The 18,163-nt window shown below is 46.8% G+C and overlaps 1 protein-coding gene across 1 annotated transcript in view; it reads right to left on the reverse strand.

The window, feature by feature from the left end:
- Positions 1-18,163, reverse strand: part of LOC147669870 (uncharacterized) — a 69,363-nt gene that overhangs the window by 26,387 nt on the left and 24,813 nt on the right. The gene's annotated exons all lie outside the window — the stretch shown is intronic.

The following is an 18,163-nucleotide window of genomic DNA, read 5'->3' on the forward strand; positions in this document are numbered from 1 at the left end:
AATTTACAAGTTAGAATCCGCTATATACGCTAGGAAGGGGGAAAAGGGAAGGAAATTGGGTAGTCAAATTTGGGAACCGATCACTCGGTGGAAAGAAGGAAATGTTACTTGATAGACACTGTGATAAGCTGCTCTTCTGCTTCTTTGCTTTAATTCTCCTTTATATTTGTTTATTTTGGTTTTTGGAATATTAAACTATAGTTAGATGATTATGTTTTCCAGTAAGTTGGTTCTGATTTAAGAAGGCAACAGCATGTAGATTGATGTGACTATGTAATGAATGATTTTAATATATGTATGTGTATTATATACAACAGTATTGTTTCTATTTTCTTATTGTGCCCTGTACATGTTATAAAAAAGGGAAAAACTCAATAAAAAAAAAAAAGATTTATATCCCTCCTAATTATGTTGATAATATCATTGTGTGGTAAAATAAAATTGTATGTCAAATTTTGTGTTGTAGCACAGTAAACATAAGGGTGACGAGTATGTGCACAGACCTTCGTACCAATAAGGGGGGTTGGTTTGATTCTGCCTGCCAAGAGTTAAAGCGATTGGTGAGACTGAAAGCCAGGAGCGCTAGGCACCAGCCTGGCTCCATAGCCTCCCAGGAGCTGGCTAAGCTTAAACTCCAATATAAGTCTGTTATGCAGAAGAAAAAAGACACCTTCTACCATGATAGGTGGAAGGAGATGCAGGGAATTATCCTCTCCAAAGATCAGCAAATGTTTTGGGCTAAAGGTAACGAGTTTAGTGCCCGAAACAGGGGTGCCCTTGTTTGTGGGATCCCAGAAGAGCAGTGGGCTACTTATTTGACAGACCTGTATAGGGGTCGAACTGGTTCAGATAGATTCCAGAGATTTCCTAGGCTAAAACGCCCCATCACTTGATTTTAAGTTAAGGAGGTAAAAACTGTCATCGAGAGAGTGAACCTCTCTCATGCGGCTGGCCCTAAATATATTCCGACAGTAATAATCAAGACGAATAGTGTCTGGTGGGCCACAATTTATTCCTTGCTGTTTAGTTGGATTGCCATGTCCAGCTTTTACCCTTCTTCTTGGAATGGGTCTATTGTAAAACTTATTTTTTAAAGGGATTGTTGCAGACCCATAACAATATAGGCTTATTAACCTCCTGGATATTTCACCAAAGATTGTCTCTAAGATTATTTTAACCAACTAGAAGACTGGGCCCTTGACTTTGAACAGGTGTCATGCCTGTTTGAATTGGACTCGGAATAAAATGCTTTGCTTCTGCTTACCTCTGATTTTTGTCTTCACGTATGGCTAACGCCCTGGACAAGGGGAGAGTGTCACATGGCCCATAGGGGCATTGTTGGTTTTTATTAAGTTAGTTTGAGCACGTTGCAGCTTGCCTGCTGCTTTTGCACACATTACTACACATCTTTATTTTTGCAACATTTCAATGATAGCTTTCACATGAGAACTCATAGCTGTGTTCACTCTCTGCAAGTTCCTGGGATTTTGACTGAACATTATGTGCAAGGTCAAACAACAATGCCCCTTTTTATTTTGCTCTGGCCAGACCTCAGCCCTTAGACAAAACATATGGATGCAGCTGTTGTTTAGACAAATGTACTTGGGTATTTATTAGAACACACAAATAGGTAGCAAACACTTGGAGAGGGACCTTTCCAGAAAAGAGAAGAGCAAGACACCACCTATGATGTAGATCTACCATCTATTGGCTAAAATATGGGTTCTGCTGACAAAGCCCAGAGATCTTTTATTATATAATAATACTGCTAAGCAAAGGGAGGGAGGTTAGGTACTATAGTCTTTTCTCCATTGTCTTTCTATGATGACATCTCCCTTCATGAAATATGGTCTAGCTGCCATGCTGACTATATTTGTACTATGCATTTTCCTGCTTGTTGAGGCATGCATACTGCATGTTGGAACACGTTAATTAAAACAAATACAAGTAAAAGCATGTGAGCAAAAGGGTGTATTTTGTTACACGATTCCTGTAAGATCCAGGAGTGTTGTGATCTGGGGTATCTAATCATTTGTTTCTCTGGGAGTAGGAGAGCAAGTGAGACACTATAGCTAGTCGGCCCTGGGTTTGTGGGTACTAAGGTGGTAGGAAGACCCAGTCCCTATACACCAAGTTCCCATATTCCTGTGAATAGTTCTGTATTTGTGTTGAATCCCTCCAACAACATCACCACAATTTTATAATGGCAGAAAGCTTTTGGTTAACATTTACTGATTAGGATGTCAATGGGCTCCTAATTGGCCCTCTCACCTCTCAGATCTCAATGTCTCCAAGACCATAGCACAGACTCAGGATTGAGACATTGACAGAAAAAAAAGATAAACATGTTAACAGTAATCCTTCTTGGGGTTATTATAACAGAGTACATGAGAGCCAATGCAGCCCCAAATGGTCTGCTGATGGATAATACCTCAAGGATATTCTTGGAAGACTCCAGCTTTAGAAAAGGATGGGCGCGAATCGCATGGTACCTAACAAGAGATTGGCTCCTCTTAATTATTAAAACAGCCAAAAGATTAGCAGACACAATTCTGGTTGTGATGCAGACCAGTTAAGGTGAACTAAGAGCAACAGTGACAGCCTTTAAGAAGAGATTAGATGAAATAAACTAGGGAAACCAATGAATACAAAGAATACCTCACCTAGTCTAAAATTAAGAAACTACAAAAGTATGTCAAGAAGTTCTCATATTTAAAGGTTTATTCCTACTCCACACCAGAGTATAAAGCACATTTAGACACTTACTCAGATCTGTCAGATGCAAACTCCTCAGATGACAGATTAACTGACTCACAGACATGAGGGATTGATTGCGAACATAAATGGAGAGCCATAACAAGAAACAGAAGGAGACCGTGGGCAAGTCCTTGGCAGGGTTACAATAACTACCCACTTTCCCCTCTTTACTTTCAGCCACCTTTACAGTCACAAGGCCAACTGATGATGCCATAGGAAACATATTTTAACCTTATGGGCCTACCACCTATCCCTCAAAATCAGCACCATCCTTTTTTACGCAGGGGCCAGGGTCACCTGGGAAGAAGAAAAGGGGTACAATGGGACACAGAGGAAAGCAGGATACATACAAGGAGCATGAACAATGCGCAACAGTGACCCAACACATAAATTATTCAGTGGCCAACCTCAATGGCAAAAACCTTACAACTACACAACTCCAGGTACTAAGTAAATGCCTGGGTTTTGTACCCAAACCCAATTTCGACAGATTCCTTTTACATTGCAAATTTGCAAATTTCAATAAAGAATTACACCAGAAAGCCCATTTCGGGGATAAGGTAATCCATAAGATCTCTCTTTCAGAGGCCTGATAAAGAAGTCAACTTTTTACCTGCCTACTCATATCACTCCAGTGGAGTTAGTTGCTTTTGAACAGGAAGTAAATAAAAGAATTGAAGGCATTGACACTAAAACTGTGAAAAAAATCCAAAATGTAAGCAATGAATAAAATCAAGCTCTACGTGAATGACAAGCTGACACTGATATTACCATTAAAACCACTGACAAAGACTGAGGGATTGTCTTACAGTCCACCACAACCTACAGAACAGAATTCCTTAGACTATTAGCAGACTAACGCAACTACAAGATAATTGTGTTGATCCCATGCCCACACTGAAATCAGAGGTTTACTCCCTGCTAGAGTAGGCAGAATGTGAGGGGTGGATCACAAAGCACGAAGGGGATTTTTTGAGAAATTCCAATCTGGTGATAACATATTTTTATACTCTGCCAAAAGTCCACAACAATCGTGACCCATCACCAGACAGGTCAATTGTATCAGGAATAAGTTCCCTTCTGAAACCTTTGTCACAATTTTGAGACTTCTTCCTGAAGCCAATACTACAGATGACGGAGACCTACATAAAAAAAACAAAAGGGCATATTGATCCATATCAGAAACAGGGAATTTGATGACCAATTAGACCTCCTAATGAGTTTAGATGCAGAGGGCCTGTACACCTGCCTCCCCCAAGAAGAAACTCAAGAAGTCCTTAATGGGGTACTTGAGAGTGCAGAATGGACCTATTCCACCCCCAGAAATGTTGTGCTGGACTACTCTTGATCAGCTCTGACAAGACACTAATTTGAGTTTGTAAGTACCCTTGTTCTACAAACCTACAGTACTTTGATGGGGAGTACCTTCGCTCCTAGTGTGGCAGGTTTATAGGTGCACAACTCAGAAAAGAAAACATCTTTCATGAGACCAATCCATACTGGATTAGCATCATTCTTTGGAAATTATAAATATATGACATTCTGGTGATATGGAGAGGGGACGTACACATAGCCGAGATAGGAACCTTAAATTCTCACTTACTATCAGTAGAGAATCACTTACATTCCTGGATATGAATATCTTCCCAGAGAGAGGGACACTACAGACAGATACTCATCATAAATCCACATTTAAGAACAGTTTGTAATGCTTTGACAGTTTTCACCTGTGTCCATTGCGCGAACATATTCCTTATGGCCAATTCCTCCTCCTGTGGTGGAACTTCAGCCATATAAACGACTTTAAACAAAAAGCAAACCATCTGTCAGATAAACTGAGAGAACAGAGAAACTACCCTGAAGAAAATCATTCAAAAACTAAAAAATGTGCGAGAAATCAGAATTGAGATGCACTTCTAGCAACACCAGCAAAGGAAAAAACAGAACTTCCTCTGGTATGTGTCACCACATACAGCATCACATCAGACTGCGTCAACAAGATCATTAAACTAGGAGTGGACCAACCGCTAGTGGTCACCTTGCAAAATCTCCACCGGAACACCACTGCAAGTGTAAGGTACAGCCAAGAGGGTAAGAAGACCGACCCCTTCACTTGCACAAGTGGAGTAAGGCAAGGTTGTATCCTTGCGCCCTTTTTGTTCTCCATTTACATTAATTCGCTGGAAAAAGACCTGCTTAATCTCAAGGTGGACTCACCCCAAATTGGTCATTGTGCGGTACCTGTGTTATTATACGCCGATGACGCGGTTCTGCTTGCTAGAACCCCCCTAGGCCTGCAAAAACTGATTGATGGGTTTGTCAGATTTATGGACAAACTAGACCTGGCAACTAATCTGGAAAAATCCTACATCATGTCCGTTGGAAAACCTACAAAAGGATCTTTTTCCTTTCACATTGGGTCGCACAAAATCGACAAAGTCCAGACCTTTTCGTATTTGGGGGTACTATTTGATCATCACCTCACTTTTAAACCCTTGGTCGAAAAACATTCTACGAAACTTGCAGCTTCAGTAGGAGCTATCATGGGATACGGGCAAAGACTGGGAAAATGGTCCCCGGAACAAATCTTGAACCTTTACAGGGCAATTTGTTGCGCGAAAGTCTCCTATGGCGCAGAAGTGTGGGGCTTCTTGGACAGTAAAGCCCAGCAGATACAGACTGAAGAAAACAAATTCATGAGGAGAATTTTGAAGGTCCCTCAGAGTGTACCGGCCCACATAATCCATGAAGAACTAGGAGAACTCTTCATAGAAGATAAAATCAAAATTAAACCCCTCCTGGCATGGGTCAAAATATGGACTAACCCAGAGGCCGCCCTCACAAGACAAATCATCGAGGACTGCCTCAAAAAAGATAAAGGTGACATCATCCCTTGGCTGAACTATGTAAAGAAATCCCTAGCCGAAATCGATTGCATAAACTTTTTCACATCCCCAGACTCCATAACACCTGAGAGTAAATCATTGGTAAAGAACCTCTTCTTGGCACAGCTCAAGCTATTAAGAGCAGAAAAAGAAAATTGTAAACCCACAAATTCCACCTATAACGAACTCACAGTAAAGCATGGAATGGAACCGTATTTAAGAGTCATGTTTAACGCCCAGGACCGCTTTGTCATGACACGGTTCAGACTAAACATGCTACATTATATTCTTGCGGTCCCGGCAGGGTTTACTCACACACTGGCGGAGAAGGGTACCTGCGGCTGCGACCACAGGTCTCCGCAGGATACCCTTCATTTCGTCCTATTGTGCCCATTTTTTACTATGCCTAGACGTAAGTTCCTGGTGGGGATTTTGAAAGACATAAAACCTAAACATGCAAGAACGGCTCTGAGATTCCTACAGGAAGCAGAGGACGCATATACCCTCTTTTGCACCATAAATTTTATTCGTGTAGCGATAAGACTAAGAAATACTAGAGAAAATTGACCATTGACATTTGCCTGTTCCCATGATGAGTCAAATTGCACGAACATTTTAATCAAGGACTCCCGTATTTAGTGATTTATTTATGTGTTACACTAAAAGCTTTTTATGTGTGTATTTTATGTGTGTATTTTGTATCTGTGCTTTTATGGTGTCTTTTTAAGAACCGAATAAAGATTATAAATTGAAATTGAATTGACTGCGTCAACAAGATCATTAAATGCAATTTGTGCATTCTAAACACAGGACCTAGACAGTGTGGCTATCCCCTCTTTTCTATCAAAAGAGCAATACACTTCTCCACACCAGAACAGAGCCAAATTAAAATTAGAGCATATGATTCACAGTGCACTAGGCCTTCCAGAAGTAACAAGCACTACCTGTGTGGTCAATACAGTGTGTGCCACCTGACCGCACCAACGAAATAAATTGACCTAGGCTTACACACTGTTAGACCTGTCTGACCTCTTGCGTAGTCCCTCCAATTCATTATTTATTTTATCCCCTTTTTGCCCCTCATGCCTTTATTAATTTTTTTGTGTCCACTAGATTTATCAGGGTGTTGGTCTAGGGGATAGGTGCTCTTTCACCCTCATAGTTTTTCACCTCAGGCCTAGAGGCCTTTCCTGACAGGAATTTCCTTGGAGTCACAAAATGGTGGCTACCAACTGACATAACTGACAAGCCTGGAACCTGTCCCATAGGATAGAGTAGGGCATTCCAGAACCTTCTGGTCCCTTCTGGACCCCTGAGGGTCAGCCTATAAAAAGCGGAATGCTGGTCAGCCATTTTGTCTTTTCAGAGGAGGCTAGCTGGAGTTAAGGCTGTAGTATAAGGCGAGGGTAGGACCATCAGAGGGCTGATCTCCCAGTGTAGGGACACACCTTACTGTTGCACCACACTTCTTCCCTTGTAGCTGCTGACCTGACCCTGCTGGGGAAGATCCTGGAGACCCTGGGCACCTGTTTCATCTGGTCTCAGAAGTAGGAGTGGGTGAGGGATCTTGTATGAAGCGGAGCTCCATCCACTGGACAGTGAGGGAAAAGGGAAGGACCACCTAGCCCTTCCAATCGACTCCCTCCTATTCCCCCCTCAGCTGGTAAGGTGGGTCTGAACTGTCTTGAGATCTCTAGAGTGTTAATCCTGCTCTGGGACGATATTAAGGATAGTGCCACGGAGCAACCCGACTCCCGAATTTCTCCTTACCCTCGGTTGTATCAAAATCCTGTGGGTACTGAGGGAGATTATCGCGCCCCTGCCGGGTGCCCCCTGCCTGCATCTCCAGCGAATTCCTGGTTTATGGCAGAGAGGCTCAGAGAAGCCGTCGAGCGGTAGTGTCCTGGTACCGCTTCTGCGTGGAGGAGAGGGAAAAGCGTCTCTCCTTGGTGTCAGCGCAGTGGAGGCAGGTCCGGTAGGAGTGTCCTGAGGCTCGAGGTGAGAGGCGGCGCCAGAGTGAGAGTGAAGCGTCTCTCCTTGGTGTCAGCGCAGTGGAGGCGGGTCCGGTAGGAGTGTCCTGAGGCCCGAGGTGAGAGGCGGCACCAGCGTGGGCGTCCCGCGCATGCCAGGAGGAGTAGTGCTTCCCTGGACCGGCGCGAAGGAGAGGTGAGGAGAAGCGCCAGAGGAGTCTGTGGGGAAATCCCCTTGCGGGAGCTCCGCGGGAGGAGCGGCTGACTGGGGACGGGGGCGGAGCCCTTCCTACCCCCGGGAAAAACCAACGCCGAGATCCCTGGCACTTGTGGTAAAAGGACTGAACCCTCCCGCTTGCAGGGCCGATTCACTGGCCGGAAGCCAGCCAGAGAAGCGGAATAGGTGAGGAGAGGGAGGGAAAGTAACGGAGGAGATCGGCAATCCTTTAGGGAACTGGTGAGAGTGAAGATTCTCCCCCAAAGCTTGGAGTGGGGAGGACTTATAAACAGCGACTAAACTGTCCTCATTTAGTCAGGCCTATAAGGAGTTGGGCTAGGTAACAGTCGATGACTGAGAGAGGTTGATTGCATATACTCTGTAAAACCTTGGGAAACAGCTGAAGGTTGAATTATACTCTTGGAAATTACTGCCAGCAGTAGCTGAAGTTGCCGCATAGCCCTGTTTACAGTAAGAAGGAGAAAAGTAGAGTTGAGAAGCTGTATTTGCTAGCCTGTATTTGTGAAGGAGCCAAATCTAGAAAATATTCCTTTGAATGTGTTAGGCTCAATCATAGAAGCGAAGTCTAGTTAAATACTGTCATTGCTTCTGGGAATCAAAGGGTTGTGTTGTTGTGCAGGAAAGCCAAAGAGTGAAGTAACTTGTCAACTGTGAAGAAATTCATAAATCTCCTGTGGAATGTAATGTAATGAACTGTATTAACTAAAGCTAAATAATTGACAAAAAGAGCAAAGATTATTTTTATAAACAAGATCGTATTTTTCCAAACATTGGTGTAGTGTCATTTTTGGGTGATATTGCGTTGGATTACTGCCGGGTGGTTTGCAACCTTTACACATGTGCCTCTAGTGATCGTGTCTTACCCTAGGCCAAGCTACCCTAGGTGACCTGACATCTTTAGGTTCCAACAAGTTGGTGTCTAGCGGTGGGATCCTGACTGTGGTTGCAACTACTCTGTAGTAATTGAGCGTAATTCACTAGCCTACACCAGGAGTTTTCTCCTAGCGGCCCTCCTAATTTTTACTTTTGTTTTTCCAAATTTGTTCCTGGTGGTGGGGTGGAGGTAGCTTCAGGTTGCCCTTGCAACTCTATTCTTCTTGTGTGTGTAGCTTTGAATTGCCTGTTGTAAAATGGAGTTTGCACTAGAAAAACTAGACACCTATTCTGTGGCTCAGCTGAAAGATGTCTGCCAACAAATGGGGGTATTTTTTAAGCATGGTGCCAGGAAGGGGGAACTCCAGACCAGTCTAAGGGCTTGGGTGGAAGCACACAAAGAAGGGAAGGAGGAGGATGAAGGGACAGACCGGGACACGGTTGTGGAGATAGATGGATTATTCCACTCAGAGGGGGAAAACCTACTCCCAGGACCAGTGTCCTACTCCAGGAGGGGCAGTAGTGTCTCCGGGGGAAGCTTGACCGAAGCAGAGCTCACCGACCGGAGGGAAATGAGACACTTAAAATGGGAGTTGGCTAAGCTGGAGCAGGAGAAGGAAGAGCGGAGGATGGCTCATGAGTTCAGGTTGAAAGAGTTAGAACTCCAGACCCTGCAACAGGGGTCCTCTCCGGTGATTAATGGTGGCAGCGAATCCAAAGAAACAGCCAGGGAGTCCAGACCCTATTTGCCAAAAGACCTCATTGCTAGCTATAGTCAGGGGGATGACATAGCCAAATGGTTGGCTGCCTATGAGGTCTCCCTAAGAGCCCATGGGGTGCAGGAGAAGCACTGGGGGGGTGGTTTGTATAAGTACATACCTCCTGCTGGTCGGAACACCTTGCTGGCCCTGGAACCAGAGGAGCAGACCAACTACCCCACCATGAAGCTAGCCTTGATCAGGAAGTTTGGGTTAACTCCTGAGAAATATCGCCAGAAATTCAGGGGGAGCCACAAGTTAACCACCCAGAACTGGGTGGACTTCCTTGATTACGCAAGAAAGGCCTTGGAGGGCTGGGTAAAGGGCAGTGAGGTGAAGGATTATGAGGGGTTGTATGATCTATTTTTGAAAGAGCACCTCCTCGAGAAATGCTTTCCCGAGCTGCGCCAACACCTGGTGGACAGCAAGCTGACCAATCCCCGGAAGCTTGCAGAGGAGGTGGACATCTGGGCAAGTACCCGGGTGTCCTCAAAGGGGAGTGGAGGGGATTCCCAAAAGGTCGGACAGGGCGCCCCTCAGAAGAAGGAGGGGGGAGATAAAAAGAGGGAGTTCTCTAAAGGTCCCCAAAACCAATTCCAGGGGAAGGGAACAGGTTTCACCCCTAAGGCTAACCTGCCCAGAAACCCTAATCCTGGCCAAAGCCAGCAGCCAAGGGTTCTCCACTGTTTCGAGTGTGGTGGTGTTGGACATTATAAGGGAGATGTCAGATGCCCAAAGAGACCACCCCCTCCCACCGGAGGAAAACCACCGGGAGTAGCTAGTGTAGCGCTCGGGAAGGAGTTGCCCTTAGATAAGGGAGGTGAGTGGGCGGGTGTCACCTTAGTGTCCCTGGGAGAACGGGAGATGGTTCCTAAGATCCAAGTGCCCCCAAATACTGCTAAGTATGGGCAATGGGTCACCATCAATGGCCAGAGAGGGGAGGCTCTGAGAGATACAGGAGCCAGTATGACTATGGTGAGAAGTCAACTGGTGTCTCCAGAGCAGGTGGTTCCCCATGTACTCCACCCCGCCGCGATGGCTGACGGCAGAATGGGCCACTATCCAGTGGCTGAGGTTCCCTTTGAGTGGGAAGGGGTTGCAGGTTCACTTCGAGTTGCCGTAAGCCCTGCCGTGCCAGTTGATTGTCTGCTGGGGAATGATATGGAGCACAACGCTTGAGGTAGAATACCGGACGCACTCTGCGATGCTGGGTACACCTGACTGGGCCTGTGTGAGCACACGGTCTGCGACTGCCCGGAGAGGGAGTTCGCCTGGGTTGGAGCATGAAACAATGGCCCAACCCGCTGCCAAAAAGGGACAGAACCGAAGACAGGAAGAGCCTGCTTCGGCTTCCACACCCCATGTGACAGATCGGCCACCTGCGGTGGTGGACCAGGAGTCCGTGGAGGGGGAAGTAGACTCTCTGGAGGATTTACCCATCCCCGCTGAGTGGCATGTGGAGGGAGGACCTACCAGAGAGGAATTCTGTAAGGGGCAGAGGGAGTGCCCTACCCTTGAGAAACTGAGGCGACAGGCTGAAGCCCAGGCAGCAGGTGATGTTACGGGACACTACCACATTTACTGGGAGGATGGACTCCTCTACAGTGAACCCAAGGTACCCTTACCTGGTTCATCAAGGGCCTTGGTAGTCCCGCAACAATACTGAGCCTTTCTGCTGGAATTGGCTCATGCTATACCCTTGGCAGGACACTTAGGTCAGGACAAGACCTTTGCTCGGCTTGTCCTCCACTTTTACTGGCCTCAGATGAAAGTGGCGTCCAACACTTACTGTCGGACATGTGTATCCTGCCAGGCCAGTGGGAAAACAGGGGTGAAGCTGAAAGCTCCCCTGGAACCACTTCCAGTCGTTAGCACCCCCTTTGAAAGGGTGGGCATCGACATTGTAGGGCCTTTAGATCCACCAACAACAGCTGGTCACAGGTTCATCCTGGTTCTGGTGGATCATGCCACACGGTACCCAGAGGCAATTCCTCTGAGGACAGTCACTGCACCTGTGGTGGCTAGGGCCCTAATGGGAATCTTTACCCGAGTGGGTTTCCCCAAAGAAGTTGTGTCTGACAGGGGGACCAATTTTATGTCAGCATACATGCGGGCAATGTGGAAGGAGTGTGGAGTGACCTACCGGTTCACCACCCCCTATCACCCCCAGTCGAATGGACTGGTTGAGAGGTTCAACAAAACCTTGAAGGGCATAATCAGAAGTCTACCTGAAAGCCAGCGGAGGAAATGGGACGTCCTCCTACCCTGCTTGCTATTTTCCCACAGGGAAGTGCCACAGAAGGGAGTGGGCTTCAGCCCCTTCGAACTTCTGTATGGGAACCCTGTACGCGGTCCTCTCCGCCTGGTGAAGGATGGTTGGGAAAAGTCTCCCAGGAAACCCCCCCAGGATGTGGTGAGCTACATGCTGGCCTTCCGGAGCCAAATGGCGAAGTTGTGGAAGCAAGCTTCTGACAACTTGGAGGCCAGCCAGGCAGTCATGAAAGAGTGGTATGACCACAATGCTCACCAGGTGGAATTGGAGCCTGGCCAGAAAGTGTGGGTGATGGAGCCTGGAGAGCTTAGTGCCCTCCAGGATCGCTGGACAGGCCCATTTGAGGTGTTGGAGAAGAAGGGTAAGGCCACATACCTGGTGGACCTTAAGACCCCCCGACAGCCCCTACGGGTGCTTCATGCCAACCGACTCAAACCCCACCATGAGAGGCCCGAGGTCATTTTAATGATGGTGACTGATGGGGAAGAGGAAGCGGAAAGCGAACCTCTCCCAGACTTGGAGTGGAGGGAGTGATTCTCTCTCCCACTCTAACTCCTGAACAGCGGGAGGACTGCCGCCAGATACTGGAGCAGTACTCTACGTTGTTCTCCCTTGTCCCGGGAAGGACTCACCTGTGTACCCATGATGTGGACACAGGGGAAAGCCCACCAGTGAAGTCAAAGACCTACCGGCTGTCCGACAAGGTGAAGGCTAGCATCCATGGAGAGGTTGTCAAGATGCTAGAGATAGGAGTTATAGAACCTTCCAACAACCCTTGGTCCAGTCCGGTGGTGCTAGTGCCAAAAGCTGCTCCACCAGGCACCACACCAGAACTGAGGTTCTGTGTGGATTACCGGGGACTGAACTCAGTTACAAAGACTGATGCTCATCCGATCCCTAGGGCAGATGAATTAATTGACCGGCTAGGAGCTGCCCAATATCTAAGTACCTTTGACCTCACTTCCGGGTACTGGCAGATCTCCCTGACAGATGGAGCAAAGGAAAGGTCAGCCTTCTCCACGCCTGAGGGACACTTCCAATTTTGTGTGATGCCCTTTGGGCTCAAAAATGCCCCTGCCACATTTCAGCGGCTGGTGAACCAGGTCCTCTCTGGAATGGAGAGTTTCTCCGCTGCTTACCTGGATGACATTGCTGTCTTCAGTAGCAGTTGGGAGGACCATTTGCAACATTTGCAAGCAGTTCTCCAGGCCCTGAAACAAGCTGGATTGACAATCAAGGCCAGCAAATGCCAGATTGGGCAGGGGTCGGTTGTGTACCTTGGACACTTAGTGGGTAGGGGGACAGTGCAGCCCCTGCAGGCAAAGATTGAGGCAATCATGGCCTGGGAACCCCCCAAGACACAGACTGAGGTTCAAGCTTTTCTGGGCCTCACAGGCTACTACCGTCGCTTTGTGAAGGGGTATGGCACTATTGTAGCGCCCCTCACAAAGCTCACCTCCAAGAAACAACCTCGACGGGTAGTTTGGACGAAAGCTTGTCAGCAAGCTTTTGAAAAACTGAAGCAGGCAATGTGTGCAGCTCCGGTCCTGAGGGCCCTAGACTTCTCCAAAGAGTTCATTGTCCAGACAGATGCATCAGAACATGGCATTGGGGCAGTGCTATCGCAACTGAATGAAGAGGGCCTGGATCAGCCTGTAGTCTTCTTATCTAGGAGGCTGCTTCCCCGGGAACAGAAGTGGAGTGCAATTGAGAGGGAAGCTTTCGCGGTGGTGTGGGCTCTGAAGAAGCTGCGGCCATACCTGTTTGGCTTGCACTTCCTGGTTCAGACTGACCACCGACCCCTTCGTTGGCTAATGCAGATGAAGGGGGAGAATCCCAAGCTGTTGAGGTGGTCCATCTCCCTGCAGGGAATGGACTTCCGGGTGGAACATCGGCCTGGAGTGGACCACGCCAATGCAGACGGTCTCTCCAGGCATTTCCGCCTTAGTGATGAGGACTCCCAAGGGGTTGGGTAGCCCTCCCCACTTTCAGCTGGGGGGGACGCGTGTTAGACCTGTCTGACCTCTTGCGTAGTCCCTCCAATTTATTATTTATTTTATCCCCTTTTTGCCCCTCATGCCTTTATTAATTTTTTTTGTGTCCACTAGATTTTTCAGGGTGTTGGTCTAGGGGATAGGTGCTCTTTCACCCTCATAGTTTTTCACCTCAGGCCTAGAGGCCTTTCCTGACAGGAATTTCCTTGGAGTCACAAAATGGTGGCTACCAACTGACATAACTGACAAACCTGGTACCTGTCCCATAGGATAGAGTAGGGCATTCCAGAACCTTCTGGTCCCTCCTGGACCCCTGAGGGTCAGCCTATAAAAGGCGGAATGCTGGTCAGCCATATTGTCTTTTCAGAGGAGGCTAGCTGGAGTTAAGGCTGTAGTATAAGGCGAGGGTAGGACCATCAGAGGGCTGATCTCCCAGTGTAGGGACGCACCTTACTGTTGCACCACCCTTCTTCCCTTGTAGCTGCTGACCTGACCCTGCTGGGGAAGATCCTGGAGACCCTGGGCACCTGTTTCATCTGGTCTCAGAAGTAGGAGTGGGTGAGGGAGCTTGTATGAAGTGGAGCTCCATCCACTGGACAGTGAGGGAAAGGGAAGGACCATCTAGCCCTTCCAATCGACCCCCTCCTATTCCCCCCTCATCTGGTAACGTGGGTCTGAACGGTCTTGAGATCTCTAGAGTGTTAATCCTGCTCTGGGACAATATTAAGGATAGTGCCACAGAGCAACCCGAATCCAGAATTTCTCCTTACCCTCGGTTGTATCAAAATCCTGTGGGTACTGAGGGAGATTATCGCGCCCCTGCTGGGTGCCCCCTGCCTGCATCTCCAGTGGATTCCTGGTTTATGGCAGAGAGGCTCGGAGAAGCCGTCGAGCGGTAGTGTCCTGGTACCGCTTCTGCGTGGAGGAGAGGGAGAAGCATCTCTCCTTGGTGTCAGCGCAGTGGAGGCGGGTCCGGTAGGAGTGTCCTGAGGCTCGAGGTGAGAGGCGGCGCCAGCGTGAGAGTGAAGCGTCTCTCCTTGGTCTCAGCGCAGTGGAGGCGGGTCCGGTAGGAGTGTCCTGAGGCCCGAGGTGAGAGGGAGGGAAAGTAACAGAGGAGATCGGCAATCCTTTAGGGAACTGGTGAGAGTGAAGATTCTCCCCCAAAGCTTGGAGTGGGGAGGACTTATAAACAGCGACTAAACTGTCCTCATTTAGTCAGGCCTATAAGGAGTTGGGCTAGGTAACAGTCGATGACTGAGTGAGGTTGATTGCATATGCTCTGTAAAACCTTGGGAAACAGCTGAAGGTTGAATTATACTCTTGGAAATTACTGCCAGCAGTAGCTGAAGTTGCCGCATAGCCCTGTTTACAGGCAGAAGGAGAAAAGTAGAGTTGAGAAGCTGTATTTGCTAGCCTGTATTTGTGAAGGAGCCAAATCTAGAAAATATTCCTTTGAATGTGTTAGGCTTAATCAGAGAAGCGAAGTCTAGCTAAATACAGTCATTGCTTCTGGGAATCAAAGGGTTGTGTTGTTGTGCAGGAAAGCCAAAGAGTGAAGTAACTTGTCAACTGTGAAGAAATTCATAAATCTCCTGTGGAATGTAATGTAATGAACTGTATTAACTAAAGCTAAATAATTGACAAAAAGAGCAAAGATTATTTTTATAAACAAGCTCATATTTTTCCAAACATTGGTGTAGTGTCATTTTTGGGTGATATTGCGTTGGATTACTGCCGGGTGGTTTGCAACCTTTACACATGTGCCTCTAGTGATCGTGTCTTACCCTAGGCCAGGCTACCCTAGGTGACCTGACATCTTTAGGTTCCAACACACACTCTTTGGCAATTTCGAAGACATACAAACTGCAACACTAAACAGGGCATATTCCTGAGAACCTGTCCATGCAAACTCTGATATGAAGTCTTGACAACTCGAAAAAATAAGCACAAGCATCTGCAAAAACAAGAGTAACATTATGTGTAGGCTAAATATCACCAAAATAGCGGAACATTATACCACTGCTGGACACTCCGTAAAAGACCTCAAATGGGTCATTCTTGAACATGTCATAGCGGAGGCGAGGAATCTGGAAAGAATTTCATTTGAGAAGTAAAAGCATTGGATTTCTAAATTATCCATGCAGCAAAAAGGACTTAATGATGACTTCCCCTGGTGGAATGTGCTTGAATAATACTTATTGCATCTCACCATCCAGTAGCTAACACTAATGAATAGGGACTGCAGTCAGACACTGTACAAAGGTGTATGTTTTCACCATATTATTCAAATCATTGCGTCACAATTTTTTTTTTATCTTTCCCCTTAGTAAAGGTGCTTTTTCCCTTTTCTCTTCCACCTTTTTGTCATAGCTTTGTACTGCTCTCCATAGATCAACAAGACCACAGATCCGGGGACCCTTCTCCCCCACACAAACATTTGACCCCATCTCCACCTATAGGTGAGTTTGGGAGTCCTTCGCCAGACTCTTCCCTTTAGGAACCAAGGGAAATTTGGAGGCAGGACTACGTTTCCCAGCAGTCCCGCATGACAGCACCAACCACTCCTCCTTTCGGGACCATGTGATTCTGGTCAAATGACTTCCTCCCTCAACATAAAAGATAGCTCAATTCAGGCCCGGACTTTGTCGGAGGAGTGGGGGAGCTGAATAGGTGCAAGGGAGGACAATGTTCCTTGGTGTAGTAAGTGCTGGAGAAACAGGATAATTGAGTCCTCTCTTTAGCGCCTTAACTGCTGTGGCAATTCCGCTGCGGTGTGGGGCGTTCCTTTAAGTGGACGGGCTGCATCGGCCAAAGGATGTGCGCAGTACTATCGAGGTAGTGTTGCGACGGCTGTTGGCCAATGAGCGCACTTAAAGGGTTAGGAAACAAAGGGTAAACACTGGGTTTTCAAATCTCTTAAAGAGTGTGGCGGAAGGGATCGCCCCACCCTGACTACCTCAAGGAGCCTGAATTTTTAGGTGTCATGTAGGTGTCATAAAGATGACAAACATTTTTTAAATACACTAGCTCGTGCATGCTTATCACTACTGGCTATTATAATTTGATTTCATCTACCTTTTATTTGTGTATACATATTTATGTCTTGTCTGTCACCTGGAAGAAAGCTCATATATCTGCATGCCTCATTTGGCACACGTTAATGTATGTGTTGTACAAGCATGAGACAATTACATGATCAGGGGTGTGATTCACCCCTTAACAAAAATGCTTTTGTGTTTTCTATTTCACAGACCACTACAGGGAAAAGATTGCATTTCGTCTGTATAACCGCATGCTGTATATTTAACGTACTGTGCAAACCTCCATTAGGAGTTGGTATTTAAAACAATCTGTAGTAAATATATGGATTTAGTTGGTCCTGAAGAAAGCCTGATGACCCTGAGAGGCACGTGCAACAGACTGAAACATGTCGACTTTACTGAGTTATTGATGTTAGGGGTCATTGCACTCATAGAACATCATGCTGTTTTATCCCAGCTAAAGGACCTTATTAATAAATAAGAATTAGGATTCTGACTGCTTTTTTAATTTTCACTTAGTTTTAGTAAAAGCTCCACTTACGAACCATGTTCAGCCCAACCACTCACACTTGGTGCAGTGGGTGAGGATCCAATGATGAAGCATGCCACTGGTGGTACTAGTAAATAAGGATCCTACTGATATATGCATGTGATGCAAGGGTCGCACCGATTCAGCTGGGTGCAGATTCCTTTCCACTTTGATACATATTGAGACCATTTAATTCGACCTCTTTAAACGTTAGGAGCTAGTCAGTTGTGATGCTTTCTCTCTTTTGTACTGCCTGGCCCAGGTACCTGGAGAGATGCAGACAAGAGACAAATATCAATGTGATTAGGGTGGAAAGCCTGAAGGACACTGGTGCCAGCATCACCATGGTGGCAGAGCCCTTAGTGTCCCCAAGCCAATATCTTCTTGGACAGACCTATACAGTCCTCAACACTGATAATCAGACTAAGGAACATCCAATGGCCTTGGTGACATTTGACTGGGGAGGGGTTAGTGGCCTCAAAAGGTTAGTGGTATTTCCTGCTATCCCTGTACAGTGTCTGCTTGGAAATGATTTGGAGAACTCAGCTTGGGCTGAGGTAGAGAGGAAACCCCAATGCTGCAATTCTGGGAATACATGAATGGGTGTGTGTAAAAACCAGAGCACAAAGCAAATTTCAAGGTAAAAAATAAGTTTTAGAGCCTGAGATTATGGACCAACCTTCCAAGAGAAAGGGCAGGAGATCTGGGAAACCAGCTTCAAAACAGACACCAGACCAAGTACCCTCTTCCAACAGAGAAGACTTTCTACCCCAGATGGAACGTAGCCTCAGGAACTTGGGCCTTAGGTCCAGGCGTACCATCTAGAGAAAATATGTGCCAGTGGCA

This window comes from Lissotriton vulgaris, unplaced genomic scaffold (assembly GCF_964263255.1).
Source record: "Lissotriton vulgaris unplaced genomic scaffold, aLisVul1.2 SCAFFOLD_598, whole genome shotgun sequence".
NCBI classification, from domain to species: domain Eukaryota; kingdom Metazoa; phylum Chordata; class Amphibia; order Caudata; family Salamandridae; genus Lissotriton; species Lissotriton vulgaris.